Here is an 18,379-nt window from a genome sequence, read left to right as displayed (position 1 = left end):
ATAGAGGGTGCTGCTTGCTGGCTTGTTCCGCATAGCATGCTCAGCTTGCTCTCTTATGGAAACTAAGACCACCATCCCAAGGATGGCTCCACCCACAATGGGCCCTCCCACATTGATCACTGAGAAAATGCCTTACAGATGGATCTCATGAATTTCCTGAACTGAGGTTTTCTCCACTCTAACTCTAGTGGTGTCAAGTTGACACACAAAACCAGTCAGTACATTCACCAACAATTCCTTGGCAAATCAAAATGACACTGAATTTTTATGTTTGTCCTTTATTTTGTCAACCCCTGGAGTGGCACTGCTCTTCTCTCAGTGTTTGGCCAAGTCACCAGTGCAGTTCCTCACAGCCCTGCCTCAGGTGATCACACCAGTGCTAAGATGCTTCATTCAACAGGAAACACTGCCGTCCCTGACTACAGAAACTAAGCCCAGGGCAAGCCTAGGATATGCATTTTAAAAATATTTTTGTTGGGGTTGAGGATTTAGCTCAGTGGTAGAGCGCTTGCCTAGGAAGTGCAAGGCCCTGGGTTCGGTCCCCAGCTCCGAAAAAAAAGAACCAAAAGAAATATTTTTGTAACGTAGTTTAAATGTTTGTGTGTGCACATATGTGTAACCCACGTGTGTGCAGTTTCTCACTGAGGCCAGAAGAAGGCACTGGAGCCCTGGGAGCTGAGGTAGAAGGGATTGTGAGCTTCCTAACCATTGTGGTTAGGAAACAAGTGCTCGAACCAAACTTAGGTCCTGTCCAAAAGCGCTTTGTTCTCTTACCCAACAATGAAGTGATGTTCTGAGGACAGAATTTTAGAACTTTTGAAAGTCCTGAGGCTGCCACACTGCCTGATGTGTTTCTCCGAAGTTATTGGCAAATACTGCATATGTGACTTTCAGGGATTTCTTTTTCTTTTTTTTCTTTTTTTTTTTTTTTTTGGTTCTTTTTTTCGGAGTTGGGGACCGAACCCAGGGCCTTGCGCTTCCTAGGCAAGCGCTCTACCAACTGAGCTAAATCCCCAACCCAGGAATTTCTTAAAAGGTTGAAATCTAGAACATCAGGACCTTTGCTCCAGGGAAGTCGAGAGACTGCAGCCCAAGCTGGTGTTCCTCCTGGAGAAATCCAGAGGAGACAAGATGACAGAGAGATGACAGGAAAGGCAAGAGAGAGGAATGGGTTGCCCAGCTCTTGTCAGTCCATGTGGGGTCAAGGAGCAGCCAGCTGTGTGTGTCCTGAGCCTCTGTTTATTCAAGCAAAAATGGTGGTTTAGCCCAGAAAATTCTGCTAGCCATCTTCATTGTTCGGAAACAGGATAGTAAACAAGACTGTAAAAGGAGATTTGTAGAGAATGCTTTCAGATTTTCCTCTCAAATTACAAGGTGGTCTATAAACAAATATGGAGTAAACTAAGATCCTTCCAAATAAGTCACCCTATAAGTCACTTTATTGTCTCTAGCTTGTTCTCTATACTTTTTTTCTTCCTAGAAATGATCATATCATTTTAGCAACTATAATCACCCAAAGTGGTGACACAGGTTGGAGATATGGCTTGAGAGACTCAGAAATAAACTCTTACAGCTCTGGCCATCTGGTTTTTGAAAAGAGAAGAACAACACACACTGGAAAAAGGACAGCCTCTTACAAGGACTGCTGGGGACTGGGCATCCATGCATAGACAAAACGAGACTGGGTCTCACTAAAAATGGACCAAAGGCCTCAGTGTAGGACCTGAGAGTCTGAAATGAGAGATCCTGGTGGCAGCACTCACCCCAAGACACAGACATCCTCGAAGCCACTGGAACAGGATCCCTGTTGTTGAGGAAATGGTTTGATTGTATCAAACCAGAACACCCCAGTGCAGCATAAGAGCAGTTAGCAGAGCTGAGAGCCCACAGAAGAGAGGAAATTCTATCAGCTTCCCAGCCAAGGGGGCTGGGTAGACAGAGAACACAAAGAACTCACAAAATTAAATCACTAGAGGAGCAGATCACTGAGTGAACAAACATACAAATGAAATACAAAAAGCCAATAGAAAAAATGTTTGGTGTTTTTAGTCTTTAGGGAAATGCAGGTTAAGAAAGACTGGGATTGTATCTTATCTTAGTTGACTACTGACAAGAAAATAAAATGTTGGCAAGGATGAGGAGAGGGGGCTTACACACTGTTGGGGAGAGTTTCAAGTTGTACAAATTGTATGGAAGTCAGTACTGAGGTTTCTCAAAAATCAAAAAACAAACAAAAGAACAAGACCTACTAGTCCAGCTGTACACCCAAAGGAATCAAAGCCACCCCACATCTACACACTGCTTACAACAGCCACAGCTCACAACCAGCATGTGAGGTGTGCACACTGTGGATTTACTGAGCCGTAAATAAAAAGCATCTTTTTCAGTAAAATAGAAGGACCTGTGTGTCTTCGAGTTGAGCCAGTCTCACAAACACGAGGACACACATCTCTCACTTGTGGGAATTTGAGGTGGGGAAAAAGATGGAGTAAAGGGGGGGCTGTTAGAGAAGGGGAAAGGGGGGTGGGTGGGGCATAGAGAAGGCGGTGGGCGTGTGTGAGTGTGCCCAAGTGCACTGAATGCACATAAGACACTGTTATGACAACCCCATTGCTTTACACAAGCAACATGTGGTGATACAAAAGAGAAAAGACAGTGACACTGAATCCCAATGTGTGAACCACTGACTTGGAGGAACTGTGGATCAGCTCCACAGCCTGCTAGATGTTGAGCATCCCTGTGAAAGTGAACTCACCACGAGTGTAGCCCCCGCTACATCACTTTCCTCATAGACACAAAGCTGGGCTTTGATCCCAGCCCTGCAATGTTCAATGAATGAATGAATGAATGAATGAATGAATGAATTGAACATTTTGATGTGAATGTTCAATCTGTAAGGATCCTAAAGGAACTCATGATCATTCTTTGCTCGTTTTTCAAGTTCATATTCTCAGGGCCTGGTGTATGGCATCGCTTTGCTTGGTCTGACTTCTGTATCGCAGAGTCTTCATTAAGAACTTCCTTTAGGGGCTGGCAATGTGGCTCAGCAGGTTAAGGGACTTGCTGTGCAAACCTGGTGACCTGAGTTTGATTCCCAGAACCCATATAATGATATAGGAAGGGAATTGACTTCACAAAGCTGTCTTTTAACCTCCTCCATACACACTCTGTGGACTGTGTACCTTCCCCACATAAATACACACACACACACACACACACACACACACACACACACACACACACACACACAAATTTAAACAAATACATTTTTGAAAATAAAAAAACACTTTTTTTGTAACCAGATTTCAGCGAGCTGTGATTTTTTTTATCACAGTATGTTAAACAATCAAACATCTAATCACGAGTATATGAACATGTTTTGTTGTTGTTGTTGTTTTTAACAGGTGCACAGAAGGCTTGGTACCTTTAGGGAGCCCTTAGAATCCTATGGTGTTTCTTTATACCTCCCAGTCTCTCTTTTTTAAATTTTTTATTAGATATATTTCTTTACTTACATTTCAAACATTACTCCCCTTCCCGGTTTCTTATCCATAAGTTCCCATTCCCTCCCCTCCCACTCCCCCTCCCCCATATGGATATTCCCCCCATACATTCCCCTTATTGACCTCCCCCCCATATTCCCCTGCACTGAGGGTTCAACCTTGGCAGGACCAAGGGCTTCCCCTTCCCCTGGTGCCCCAACAAGGCTATTCTCTGCTACATATGCAGTTGGAGCCCTGGGTCAGTCCATGTATAGTCTTTCCATAGTGGTTTAGTCCCTGGAAGCTCTGGTTGGTTGGCATTGTTTTTTTTCTATGGGGTTGCAAGCTCCTTCAACTCTTTCAATCCTTCCTCTAATTCTCCCCCAAGGGGGTCCTGTTCTCAGCTCAGTGGTTTGCTGCTAGCATTGACCTCTGTATTGGACGTGCTCTGGATGTGTCTCTCAGGAGAGATCTATATCTGGTCCCTTTCCGAATGCATTTTTTAGCTTCATCAATCTTATCTAGTTTTGGTGGCTGTATATATATGGGCCACATGTGTGTCAGGCTCTGAATGGCCATTCCTTGAATCACTGCTCTAAATTTTGCTTCCACACCTCCTCCTATGGAAACTTTCCCCCTTTTAAGAAGGGGTGGGAGCATCCACATTTTGGTCATCCTTCTTCTTGAGCTTCCTGTGGTCTGTGGGTTGCATCTTGGTTAATTCAAGCTTTTTGGCTAATATCCACTTATCAATGAGTGCACACCAAGTGTGTTTTTCTGTGATTGAGTAACCTCACTCAGAATGATATCTTCTAGTTCATTCCATTTGCCTATGAATTTCATGAAGTCATTGTTTTTGATAGCTGAGTAGTACTCCATTGTGTAGATGTACCACATTTTCTGTATCCATTCCACTGTTGAAGAGCATCTGGGTTCTTTCCAGCTTCTGGTTATTATAAATAAGGCTGCTATGAACATAGTGGAGCATGTGTCTTTGTTGTATGTTGGAGCATCTTTTGGATATATGCCCAGGAGAGGTATAGCTGGGTCCTTAGGTAGTCCTCAGGAACCTCAGAAAATTTCCAGAATGGTTGTACCAGTCTGCAATCCCACCAACAATGGAGGAGTGTTCCTCTTTCTCCACATCCTCACTAGCATCTGCTGTCACCCGAGTTTTTTATCTTAGCTATTCTGACTGGTGTGAGGTGGAATCTCAGGGTTGTTTTGATTTGCATTTCCCTGATGACTAAGGATGTTGAACATTTCTGTAGGTGCTTTTTGGCCATTTGATATTCCTCAGCTGAGAATGTTTTGTTTAGCTCTGTACCCCATTTTTAATAGGGTTATTTGATTCTCTGGAGTCTAACACCTTGAGTTCTTTGTATATTTTGGATATTAGCCTTCTATCAGATGTAGGATTGGTAAAGAATCTTTTCTTAATCTGTTGGTTGCTGTTTTGTCCTAATGACCGTGTCTTTTGCTTTACAAAAGCTTTGTCGTTTTGTGAGGTTCCATTTGTCGATTCTTGATCTTAGAGCATGAGTCATTGGTGTTTTGTTCAGGAAATTTTCCCCAGTGCCCATGTGTTCGAGACTTTTCCCTACTTTTTCTTCTATTAGTTTGAGTGTATCTGGTTTGATGTGGGAGTCCTTGCTCCACTTGGACTTAAGATTTGTACAAGGTGATAAGAATGGGTCAATTTGCATTCTTCTACATGCTGACCTCCAGTTGAACCAGCACCATTTGTTGAAAATGCTATCTTTCTTCCATTGGATGGTTTTAGCTCCTTTGTCAAAGATCAAGTGACTATAGGTGTGTGGGTTCATTTCTGGGTCTTCAATTCTGGTCCACTGGTCTCTCTGCCTGAACATGGGTTTTTAAGAGGGTGAAATACCTTATGTAACGCTTGCACTACGCTAGCCAGCCAGCAAGAAGCGTGCTAACCATCTCAAGTAAGGGCGCCATTGGCGGGGGGTGTGGTGGGTGGGGGGTGGGGGGGTGTTTGAACAGGCTTTTCTGAATGTGATTGGTCAGTTTAAAGATGTGTTGCTAGGCATTAACCTAAAAGGTTCCATGGCGAGGGAAGTTTAGCCTGAATTGGGCATGTTCTTAGCTGGAGAACTTCCCTGAACTTTTGATATTTCAATGTTCACTGTGCATCTTTGAAAGGGTACAAGATTATGGTGTCTTTTGCGAGCCGACTTGACTGCAAGCCTCCTTGTATGGGAAGGCATCTCTTGGATCGGCTGTCTCCAGAATGGTCAAGAACTGAAAAGATTCCAGGAGTCTACAGCAGAGACAATAGTTAAGGCTTAGACTCTAGAGTGAGCTAGATCTCGAGTAGAATGATCACCAGAGCCTGGCATAAGGGTGAAGCTGAAGCAAACAAACAAGCAAACCCACAAAACAAACCATAACAGTAACGGCAAAAACCAGAGCAAAAACAGTAAATTAAACACCCTTATATGGTTACCCATGCATCTTTGTGGAGGGGGAGAGGCTGATCCTACAATCTGGTTCCTCAATTGTCTCTTTATTATATCAATAAAGATGGCAGAAACCAGTCGTTGGGCGAAGGTAAAGAGGCAGGATTTCCGGGTCCTCAGAGGAAAAGGAGGAAAAAAAGATAAAGGTGAGAGGAGCACGGACACCATGTAAGGCCTGGGGACCATTAGAACTGGTGGCAGCCTCTGCCACCTGCAGAATTCTAACATAGCATAGCTGGTGAGTTAGGGCTGTAGATTCTTCGCCCAGCTATTTAGTTATCTGGTCAGTTTTAAAATAATAAAGTCTCTAGTGTTTTCCTTCCACGGGGCTGAAGGGGGCAGGAGAAGAGAGTGGGCAGCCGGGCTGGTTAACAGGTAGTGCGCAAGCAGCAGCGTCCAGCATTTTCGGGAAGGGTGGTTGTTGCTGGCTTGGCAAAGCCAGCAGGAGGAACGGGGACATTCTCGGGAAAGCGCCAGCTGACAGCATGGCAGCGGCTGTTCTCAGAGCACAGCCGGGAGCTGGGGAGAGCTCCCAAGAAAAAGTAAGCGTGTTCTTAAAATTACACGCAACATCCTTAGCCCAAACCCAGTATTCTGGAAGACCCTTTCCCATAAACCAATCCATGCACTGCACACTATATTACCTGGTGGTCACTCTTTGGGTCTACCCTCACAGACTGAGTGTGTCAAGCTATGCTCTGAGATGGTACTCGCTGATGTTGTTGGAAGATGAAGTCAGGAAGAGCTCAGGTAAGGGAGTCCAGGAAGACGAAATGTCCTGGGATCCCACGTGAAGATCTCGGCCCAAATCTGTCTCTTCCCCAGGAACAGCTGGCTGAGAGTGGCTCATGTCTAAATTATCACACATATTGTGACAGTAGCTGTCTGAGGCTTTCAGTCATAATAATGGAACTCCTCATGGGACTAATGTCTTCATGCCTACCGACTGTGTGCTTTGGATATTTTGTTTTCAAAGCTCTTGAAGCCTGTGTGGTGGGAGGCGTGGAGCTGTGTGCCACAGGAGTGAACGGAAATAAAGAAGGTAAACTGCAAGGGAAGGGGCAGGGGGAGGGGTGATTGAAAGAATTAGTGAGAAACAAGAAAGGGAGACTTTTTCTTTCTTCTTTACTTTGCTTTATTAAACTTAATTCTTAGTTATGTTTACTGCTTTAAAAAATGAAACTGTTTATATATGGTACATAAGTTATGATTCTGTTGTTTAAAAAAGTATATGTGCATATTTATGCTTGGGAGGAAAAGCTAGATATAAGTGAATACTTGTTGCTGAGCGGGAGACACACATGGTTTTTATATTCATTTTTTTTATTCAAGGATTAGGAGCTGAAGAGCTGGCTTTGTTGATGCAAGCATGAAGACCAGAGTTTACGCCCCTAGCAGCCGCATGAAAAGTTGCACGTGGCAGCATATATCTCTAATCCCAGCTCGGAATCAGAGGAGGAAGGATGCCTGAGGCGTGCTGGGCAGTAGCCCAGCCAAACTGACCAGCCCGGCTTCAGCCAGAGACTGAAAAAGGTGGAGCATGAATGAGGAAAAGCCTTGATGTTAACCTCTGACCCCAGGTGGGTACAACCGTGTGTGGGCATGCCTGTGCGTGTGCGCGTATGTGTGCCTGTGTGTATGTGTGTGTGTGAGTGCGTGCGTGTGCGCGAGCATGTGTGTAAATGTGTGTGTGCACGTGTGTGTGTGCATGCATGTGAGTGTGCGTGTGTTGGGGGTGCCTGTGGAGGCCAGGAAAGTTGCTGGATCTGAAGCTGGTGTAATAGGTAGTTGCAAGCCTCCCTCGAAGTGGGTGCTTAGACCCAAACCCAGGTCCTCTGCAAGAGCAGCAGGTATTTTAAACCGCACCTCCCCAGTCTCCCATGCACCTTTTTCTGAAAGGCGGTGCTCTCTTGGATTCTTGGTGTGGAGATGTCACATGTCTGGCATATCTCTAACCAGACATGCCATTTCTAGAAAGAAGGAGGCTGGTGGCTTTATGAAGAAGACCATGAACAATGTGCAAGCTCCTGCTCACGCTGTCTGCCAGTCTGGGTCGGCGTCTGGATAATAAAGAAACCACACAACTCTTTAACAAGAAAACAGTAGCCCAATGGTTAGGGCTTGAACCCACACATTTCTAAAGGTGCTCAGACGGCAATAAACATGAGAGAACTCACTAATTGTCAGGGAAGTATCAATCAAAACTCTAGTGAGTCCCGGGTGGTGGTGCACACCTTTAATCCTAGCATTTGGGAGGTAGAGGCAGGTGGATCTCTGTGAGTTCAAGACCAGCCTGCTCTACATAGTGAGTTCCAGGAGAGCCAGGATAACATAGAGAGACCCTGTCTGAAAACAACAACCAAAAACTCGTAGTGAGACAGCACCTTGTAGAAGAGCCATCTGGAAAACAGAAAGTAATGGTCTATCTGCAATGTGTACATTGGAGCCCGCGGGTCCCGTTAGGGACAGTTAAAATTGTGTGTTTGCTACATAGTACAGGCGCAGAGGTTTCTCAAAAGAATTTGAAGTTGAACCCACCAAACAATCCAACAATCCCGCTTCTGGGAATGAAGCCAAAGTAACTGAAAATAGGACTGCACAGAAGACGTGTACGCCCCACATGAATTCTCCATCTCAGCACTGTTCATAATAGCCAAGGGAAAATAAACATAAATAAATAAATAAACAAAATCAAACACAAACACCGTGCTGTGGAAGCTGCAGTGTGTCCCTGGGTCCCACAGTACACCCTTTTGTTCACACATCTTCAAACGCTCATTGCAGTGAGTCACTGGTCTGGTTCCCGGCCTCTGCCTCTGATACATTATCAGTACCGTGTCCTCACAGGGATTCCTCTCAGATAGCCTGTTGCTTCCCTGTGTCCTATAGATTCTGCGGCTTTGGATCTGCAGGACCAGCCCTTTACACAGTCCAGCAGTTACAGATGAGGTAGATGTTGAGGTGGACCGACTCAAAGCCCTGCGTCTGGGCCTGGATGGTAGCTGAATTGGTCAGCCCTCTAACCCTCCTGCACCCACATCATCACTGCTCCAGACAGCTCACCCAGTCCCATAGCCAGCAAGACACAGGGCCAGCTCTCCTTCTCTCATGACCCTGGGGACAGCTCTCCAGCCTGCCAGCTGTGACAAGGGGGCACATCTCTCCCTCACCAATGCCACCACACTGCAGATGAGTGTCAAGGACAGTCGTACCCTCAGAGACAGCTTGCTCGAGCCTTCACAATCAGGGACACATCTACTGTGCTGCCCAAGTGAAGAGCAGGGCCAGCTCTCCCGAGTGCTGCACCCAGTGAAGGGCAGGGCCACACTGACCATTCTATGGAACCTATTGGTGTAATAAGCCAGAGCCCACACAGCCTGATAACCTTAAAATATTTCACCTCCCTGCAGATGATCCGCGATGACTTGACTTACAAGTTTCTGACTTCAGGATGGTGCGTAAGACCCCACACCACCACTCTGCTCTTCAGGTTCTGTGTTCAACAAACTAGGACTTTAAAATACCTTGTTAGAGAACGGGCTTTGCGTTTGATGGGTCCTGGGGATGGAGCTCAGGTCACCAGGTTTGCACAGCAAGCCCCTTAACCTGCTGAGCCATATCGCCAGCCCCTAAAGGAAGTTCTTAGTGAAGACTCTGCAATACAGAAGTCAGACCAAGCAAATCGATGCCATACACCAGACCCTGAGAATGTGGACTTGAAAAACGAGCAAAGAATGATCATGAGTTCCTTTAGGATCCTTACAGATTGAACATTCACATCAAAATGTTCAATTCATTCATTCATTCATTCATTCATTCATTGAACATTGCAGGGCTGGGATCAAAGCCCAGCTTTGTGTCTATGAGGAAAGTGATGTAGCGGGGGCTACACTCGTGGTGAGTTCACTTTCACAGGGATGCTCAACATCTAGCAGGCTGTGGAGCTGATCCACAGTTCCTCCAAGTCAGTGGTTCACACATTGGGATTCAGTGTCACTGTCTTTTCTCTTTTGTATCACCACATGTTGCTCGTGTAAAGCAATGGGGTTGTCATAACAGTGTCTTATGTGCATTCAGTGCACTTGGGCACACTCACACACGCCCACCGCCTTCTCTATGCCCCACCCACCCCCCTTTCCCCTTCTCTAACAGCCCCCCCTTTACTCCATCTTTTTCCCCACCTCAAATTCCCACAAGTGAGAGATGTGTGTCCTCGTGTTTGTGAGACTGGCTCAACTCGAAGACACACAGGTCCTTCTATTTTACTGAAAAAGATGCTTTTTATTTACGGCTCAGTAAATCCACACTGTGCACACCTCCCATGCTGGTTGTGAGCCGTGGCTGTTGTAAGCAGTGTGTAGATGTGGGGTGGCCCTGTTAATAGTGTTAATCCTGAGCACATAAACGTTAGGCCAGGCTAAGCCGTGATTCTTGGTGGTTTAGTTATATCAAATGCATCTAACGTCCTGCTGTGGTTTGGATGAGTATCCCCCGAAGGTCCTGATACAGCTGGACGCCCAGGGTGGTGGTATTGGGAAATGCTGTGGATAATTTGAGAGGTGACACCTTAGGTCACTGGGCCATACCCTTGATAAATGATGTGCAACCCAGTTTTCACTTTGCTCCCTGACTTGAAATTTTGACTGCTCCAACATGTGCTTCCAAGACTGTCATCGACTGACTTTGCCAACACCAAGCAGATATGGGCACCATGCCTCTGAACCTCCAAAACTGGAAGCTAAATACACCTATTTTCTTCTGTTAGTTACAGCAGGTATTTTGTTCCAGCGACTCGTAGTTTACTAGAGCACTTAACAATACTTTCAACTTACAATGATTTTATTTGGATATAATCTGACTGTAAGTTGAAGGGCATCACATGTACTCTTACAGTGGTACTGTTACAGGTGTGGCCTGTGTGAAGGAGTGTGTCACTGTCAGGGTGGGCTTTGAGAGCCTGTCTCTTCCTCAGTAACTCTGTCGCCTCCCAGAGTTGAGCAAGCCAGTCAGATTTCTGTTAAGAATTTAACATCTGGAACCAAAAATCCAAAGTGTTAAATTGCAGCTTGCTGGGTTTTTGACAATCTACATGAAAATCAATTATGACTGATTCGAGTCCTGAAAGTTACAGAGAAGAGATGGACGGCCTGGTGGAGGCCACATGGTTTCCACGCAAGCCCTGGCAGAGGCTGTGTGATTTCCATGCAAACACTGACTCTGTTCCTTTGGGAGAGGGTTTCTGCAGTTTGAACATGGTATGACTGCAGGCAGGAATTTGGGGTTTTTGTTTCTATTCGACTTGTCTCTTGTTTAGTCTCCTAAGCTCATCTTGTTCAACTCCTGGATCTGTGGCTTGCTGTTTGGTCGTCGATTGTGGCTCATTCTAAAACATTATTAGTTCAATTTTTAAAAATCCTTTTATTTTTTTTTTTTACGAATCCACAACTTGTGTGTAGGATATTTCGATATTTTCCACGGTTCTGGAATGTTCTGTTCTACCTCGTCATCTGTTTTGGTGTTCCATTTTAATTTATAAAGGTTCCGAGTGACTTATTATCTCCCGGGTACTTTCCAGCTCCAGCCATGTTAGCCTGTGATGAATCCGTCCAAGGCGGTCTTCAGGTTTTGCTACTGTTTTCTATTTGCAGCATTTCCTCTCGGGTGCTTCATGGTGCGTCTCTGCTTATGAGCCGTTTGCTTGCTTGTGAGATTCTTTAACATCTTAGTCACAACCATTTCAAACTTGATCTTTCCGCTTGCCTTATTATGTCCGAATCCGGTTGTGGCTACTGGGTCTGGTCACACTGGTTTTCTCTTGCCTTTCAGGATATTTATGGCTAGGGGGTGAAATCTGAACATATTTATGGGTAAAGCTCACTTGGCCTTGTGGTTTTTAGACCTGAGGAGAAGCAGATTGTAATAGTTAAAAAAAAAAGTGTATTTGCACAAAGTCACTCACTGTCTATCAAAGGACAGTGACAGAGATGGGGAGAGAGAAGGAGAGAGCAGGTTATGAGAGACTGAGAGATTGATAGAAAGAGAAATGGAGAGGGAAGGAGAGAAAATCAGGGTGGGGGTCCCAACATACTCTTCACATGTGAAAGGTGCCCCATGCTCTAAGGCAGTGGTCTCAACCTTCCTAATGCTGCAACCCTTTAATACAGTTGCTCATGTTGTGCTGATCCCCAGGCATAAAATTAATTTCATCACTACTTTATGACTGTAATTTTGCTGCTGCTGTGAATGAATCATAATATAAATATCTATGTTTTCTGATAGTCTTACGTGACCCTTCTGAAAGGGTCGTTTGACTCTTAAAAGGTCAAGATCCACAGGTTGACAACTGCTGCTCTAAAAACATCCACATCTCCCAGCATAACCCAAACAATCGGCGTGCGAACCCTCAGGAAGCATTTTTGATGCAAACCACAGCTTTTCCTTAAGAAGGGGAGCCGGCCTTCTCAGGGGCTTTATGGGTCATGGTTTAAAACTGAGCTTTCATTTTTGTCTTTTTGTTTGTGTGAGAGCCTCCATATTACAAATAAACCCATCTTTTCTTTAGTTCTCTTGAACAGGTCAGCCATGCAGTCAAGAGACCTGTGAATGAAGTTCATTGCCTTCCCGAGTCACAGCTCCCTCAATTATGTGGAGGAGACTGGGGTAAAATAATGTTAAAATCTATCTACTTGCTGGAGATAGCAAATAGCGCTCCAAAGGTAGCATGATTTCTTGAACTACTTCACTTTAGGTTATCGATCCTTCCGAATTTTCAGATCTATCTTTGCTATAAGGAAAGGTCAATGGTTATTAGTAAGAAGGAAAAAGAAAAATGAATAGCCTTTAAAACTGTGTCAGAGAAGACCCTTTCCAAGCAGCTAAGAATGCTGTGACCACACCAGAACTCATGGCAGCCAAATGTATAAACTCTAGTTTGCTGCTGTGCTATCAATCATCCATTATGAATATATTGCTTTCCCATGCAGAAGCCCGTACTTGGTAGGCCAGTGCCATAATTGAACTAAATCCCTAGCTCCCTGATCTTTTACTCTAAGACAGCCCAAACCATCTATTTCTAAGGTCAAAGCAGAATTAAAGCGTCTGCTCTACCTTTGTTCTGTCTGCCTGGCATCCCGCTTTCCCCTGCAAATACCAATGCACTCATTGTGGAGACTGGTCTGTCCGCAGCCTCAAGTGTTCCCCGTTACTCAAAGAACTCCCCCCCCTTATAGAAACCTGAAACTGTCAGGTAAGTTAGTCTGACTGCTTCCTTGAATCTTTCCGACTCAAATGTGTGGAGACAGGAGACATCCTTCCTCTGCTAAGTCCTGCAGGTTGCCTCATGTCGAGCTATGTGGAGGAACCCAGGAAAGTGGAATCAGAATGCACAGAATGGAGAGGAAGAGGAGAATCCTCACAGAATCTGTGCTCTTGGGGCTGGCTGTGTGGTTAGATGAGCAGTTCTTTCTGCCCAGATTATTACGTGTCATTGTTAGCCTGTGCAATGCAGAAGTTGATAGAACAGACTTCTGTTTGAGGTTGATTGTTAACTTCTAAAGTGTTACCTTCCAGCACATTCAGAAAGTCAACAGAGAAATACCTCAAGGTACTCTTCTCCAAAATACCAAAGACAACAGTAAGTTAAAGAAGGGACTTAAAAATGAAAATACCATAGGCCTTCTTGGCTGAATTATGTGCAGAGCATCATCTGCTCTGTACCATGAAACTGTCTATAAATGCAGATATCTGTCACAGAACTGACTTATAGAAAGATTAAATAGAGTTCATGAGGAGCTTACAACTTCTAAGATAGCACTATTTGAATCAAGAATGGGTCATGCATCACTTTTAGGAACAGTGCCTTGAGATTTATTTTCTAACATCACTGATGTTCAATTTCTTCTTTTGAAAAATGGGGGTGTGGTTGTTTTGGTGGAGCTCCTGATTCAACCTGAGGTGATCCTATCAGAAAATTAACAACTGCCAGCCATTGAGCATTATTTGTGAGAGTTAACTTGCATTCGTGGTTTTGTGAGGAAAGTTTTCTGCAGAAAGGAGAGGGGTTCCTGCATGTAGAAATACTGAAGAGCAAAACTTGGTTATGTCTACTTAGTTACTGTTCTATTTCTGTGAAGAGGTACCATGACCAAAGCAACTCCTATAAAAGAAAACATTTAATTTGGGAGGCTTGCTTACAGTTCCAGAGAGCTGGCCATGACTGTCCTGGTAGGAATAGAGCAGCAGGCAGGCAGGCATGGTGCTGGAGAAGTAACTGAGGACTTTACATCCTGATCCACAGGCATCAGGCAGAGGGAGACTGAGACTCCCAGTGACACACCTCCCCCTACAAGGCCACACCTCCTAAGCTTTCCCAAACAGTTCCACTCCCTGGTGACTCAGCATTCAAACAAATGAGTCCATGAGAGCTGTTCTCATTCAAACCACCACACCTGCTGAGATGACTTTATCCTTAAGGGAGTTGATTGCTAAAACAATTGCATCCATATAGAACAAGATACAAGATAGGGCTGAGAAGTGACTATATTATTCTTCTAGCTAGTTCTCTATAGAATTTTCTCCACACTTTTGATGATGACATCATAGGATTTCTTCTGTGTTAGTTAAAAATAACATTAGTTTAAACACTTAATCTTGCTAAGAGTAGAAGAATTTTTGTGCTTAAACACACCTTCACTTCATTCCTTCAGGACACTAAAGTGGCCAACCTGATCAACTGTCCTAAGGTTACCTTTATACTGTTAGTTTATACCTTATCACACATTGGGTATAAATATTAATGTACTTTAACCCATGTCATCCACATTTTATACTCACAAACAGCTCTTTCCTTTTTTAAAAAAGATTTTATTTTATGTATATGAGCACACTGTAGCTGTCTTCATGCACACCAGAAGAGGGTATCAGATCCCATTACAGATGGTTGTGAGCCACCATATAATTGCTGGGACTTGAACTCAGGACCTCTGGGAGAGCAGTCAGTGTTCTTAACTGCTGAGCCATCTCTCCAGTCTCACAAATAATTCTTATCATATTCAGTCCACTTATTTTTATGCTATTTATATTTTATAAACATACCATAAGTGAGAAGCAAATAAATCAGCCAAAACTTTATTTGAGCTTCATAGAACAGCAACTATCATTCAGGGTTCACTCCAAGTAGGATTTAAAAAAAGAAAAACATTGTTTAGTAATTAGCTGAGGGAAAAAAGTAAAAATTAAAATAGCTTAGAAACATCCTGGTTGTTGTTAACAAGGATGATTTCAACTTGTCCACCATTTTTTGTCTTACCAAAGGAACAACACTTTTTCAGTTGTGTTTAGTAAGTGTTCATGTTGCTCATAATCTTGTTCTGTCCTGAATTAGTAAGCACCTACATAGAGAAATCCTGTCTCCAAAAAAAAAAAAAAAAAAAAAATGTTTGAAGCCAGGCCAGCCTACAGAGCCCTTGTCTCCCAAACCAAAAATAATTCAATTCTAACAAGAATTTCAGAACTGGATTTCCTCTCCTTCTCTTCTCCTTGGAATCCATAACTTGTATGTTTGATCTTTCCCCATGGCTTTTCAATATTCTATCCTGTCTTACCATCCCCCTGCCTTTGCCCCAAGTCCTAGGATTAAAGGTAGGAACTACTACACCTAGATTTTCCCCATTTACTTTATTGTATTTAGAAAACGTATGTCTGTGTGTTTTGCCTGTGTGTGTGTGTGTATGTGTGTGTGTGTGTGTGTGTGTGTGTGTGTGTGTGTGTGTACGTGCATGCCAGATGTCTGAATAGGTCAGAAAAAAGCATTGGATCCCAACTTACAGATGTTTGTAAACCACCACATGGGTGCTGGGAACTGAACCGAGTTCTCTGCAAGAGCACCAATTGTTCTTAACTACTGAGGCATCTCTCCTGCCCTGATAACTGTATTTTTAACTAATGCAGCTAACCTGTAAGATGTTTTTTCTAGAAAGAAATATCGTTTTAAGATGGAGGAAGACTGTACCCATCTGACCCTTAAGCTTCCTAAGAGGTAACTACTGTCCACCCTCCAATACTTAGTGTCCAGGTACTCCGTGTATGGCTCATGTTGATGGCACAGTATTAGTACTGTGAGAGTTGCTGGAAGTGTAGTGGGCAGAGCACAGCTGGCTGGCCAAACAGCTGGCTTTCTCTTTATTATTCAGTTCCAGATCCAGCCCATGGGATGATAGCATTCACATTTAGTATGAGCTTCAGCCAAGTTCTCTGGAAATGCCTTCAAGTACATGGCCAGAGATGTGTCTCTAGGTGACTAAAAAGTCATCAAACTGACAATTAGTATAAACATCATAGGACTGGCATTTTCATTTAACCATGGAAAAACTGATTAAGTAGTCTGGTCCCTCTGAAAGGAAATGAAGGTGTGTAGTGGGTAGTGCTATGAGAAATGTCTATGTGTAATATTTTTACCACTGCCCGCCCATTATCGAGTACTAACCATGTCAGTTTCTCATTTAATTCTCTGAGCGATGTCTAAAGTAGCTATTATGATTACAGATAAGTGAATTGGTAAACATGGAGGACAAATTTTCCTAACTCATTTGTCTGGTCCATGATAGAGCTGACAGTTACATGGACACACAGCCAAGCCAACTGCTGCTTTGGACCAGGCGAGATGCCCAGTACTGTAGAACCACTGTTGGGGACAAAGAGAAAGGAAAGGATTATTGAGCTTATTAAAATGGAGCAGATTTGATGAGAAAAACTACAAATACTACTTTAGTACAGCAAACCGAAGAAATACGAGTGAAAAATCTTGAGACTGATCCTAGCCCATGGCACAAGAGCCACAGGAGTGGGCAGGGCTAATCTCATAGTTTTATAACTACATGTGTCATTTCAAAGGATATGAGACCACCTTGCTATATTTATTGCTGCCCACCCCTTCTAGCTTTCTTTACAATGCAATGGTGCCCCATCACTACCAACACCACCACACGTGGCAGGTTTGTCACTCCCCGCAATAGCTTATTTAAGGGAAATTATGAGATGCCGACTCTGGAAGTTTCTGAACATCCAGCTTTCATCTGATAGGTTTAATGGTAGTCCTTTCTCAAGTCAAGAAAGTCCTCTGGCTAACCTCCCTGACCATCTCATAACCTACATATATAATGTGGGCATGCTGACCCACAGATCTTACCAAATATCAATGAGTGCTTGTCAGCACTCAAGAAACTGGGTTTTAGGTAGGAACCAATAGCGTTGGAAACAGAAATGCCAGATGCACGGTGTAAAATGTCCTGAAGAGTCCAGGATGCGGTATGAATAAAACTGCGGAAAGGGTGTTTTATTTGGGAGAAATTTTATAGCTAGAAATAATTTTAAGCAAATGTATATAGCTGTAACTATCATCAAATAGTTTAAGTCATTCAAAGAATTAAGCAGAGCTGGGGTTTTAAAGACAATCATAAAATATCATCGAAGCATGATGGTAGTAGTAAGATCATGGAGAAATTTAAATTATAAATAAGGTTTATGTAGCTCTAGGGATCCACAACTTTAGCAATATTTTCTATATGACACCACGATAATGAAATCATTTTCCTCAATAATTTAATCCTTACCAACTCCACAGGTTACCTGCCAAACCCAGGCAGGAAACTGAAGCCTACACATTAGGCTACACGTTCAGGCTTACAGTAGTTGGGTTGGGCCTGGTTTAACCACAAAGCCTAACCTGAACATCCAGTCCCTGCAGTGTGCTTCCTCTGTAGGACCTGAACATCCAGTCCCTGCAGTGTGCTTCCTCTGTAGGACCTGAACATCCAGTCCCTGCAGTGTGCTTCCTCTGTAGGACCTGAACATCCAGTCCCTGTAGTGTGCTTCCTCTGTAGGACCTGAACATCCAGTCCCTGTAGTGTGCTTCCTCTGTAGGACCTGATTTGTTCTTCAGCATCAAGAAAATGTACACCTAGTAGCTGGGGACCCAGCTCAGTTTGTAAAGTGCTTTCTGTGCAAGCCTAAGTCCAAGTTTATAATGCTCAGGACCCACACCAAAGCTGGGCATCATGTCTGTACCCATAATCCACCACTGTAATGCCGTAGGGGCAGAGAGGGTGGGACCCTAGGGCTAGCTGAATTGCTGAGTTTCAAATTCTGAGACAATGTCTTTTAAAAAGAAAGGTGGATAAGCCAGGCACAGCGGTGCACACTTTTAATCCCAGTACTGGAGTCAGAGCCAGGTGGATCTCTGAGTTCAAGACTGGCCCGCTCTACAGCATGAGTTCGAGGCCACTTAGGGCCACATAGTAAGACACTGTCTCAGAAAAAAAAAAAAAAAGTAGACAGCAGTAGAATACACACTGCATACTCAATGATCACACACACACACACACACACACACACACACACACACACACACACACA

General features: G+C 43.9%; 1 long non-coding RNA gene across 2 annotated transcripts in view; it reads left to right on the top strand.

Annotated features, from left to right (window-relative positions):
* The window catches only part of LOC102550010 (uncharacterized), a 54,627-nt gene extending 36,249 nt beyond the window's left edge, over positions 1-18,378 (top strand). For both annotated transcript variants that reach the window (XR_010060196.1, XR_001842287.3), the window contains 3 exons: positions 6,945-7,010; positions 7,301-7,548; positions 9,379-18,378. This is a non-coding gene — a long non-coding RNA (uncharacterized LOC102550010). The remainder of the gene's footprint in view (positions 1-6,944; positions 7,011-7,300; positions 7,549-9,378) is intronic.
* The last annotated feature ends 1 nt before the right edge of the window (position 18,379 follows it).

Source organism: Rattus norvegicus, chromosome 19 (genome assembly GCF_036323735.1).
Source record: "Rattus norvegicus strain BN/NHsdMcwi chromosome 19, GRCr8, whole genome shotgun sequence".
In the NCBI taxonomy this organism is placed as follows: Eukaryota; Metazoa; Chordata; class Mammalia; order Rodentia; family Muridae; genus Rattus; species Rattus norvegicus.
The sequence above is the reverse complement of the archived record's forward strand: the minus strand, read 5'-3'. Positions and strand labels throughout refer to the sequence as shown.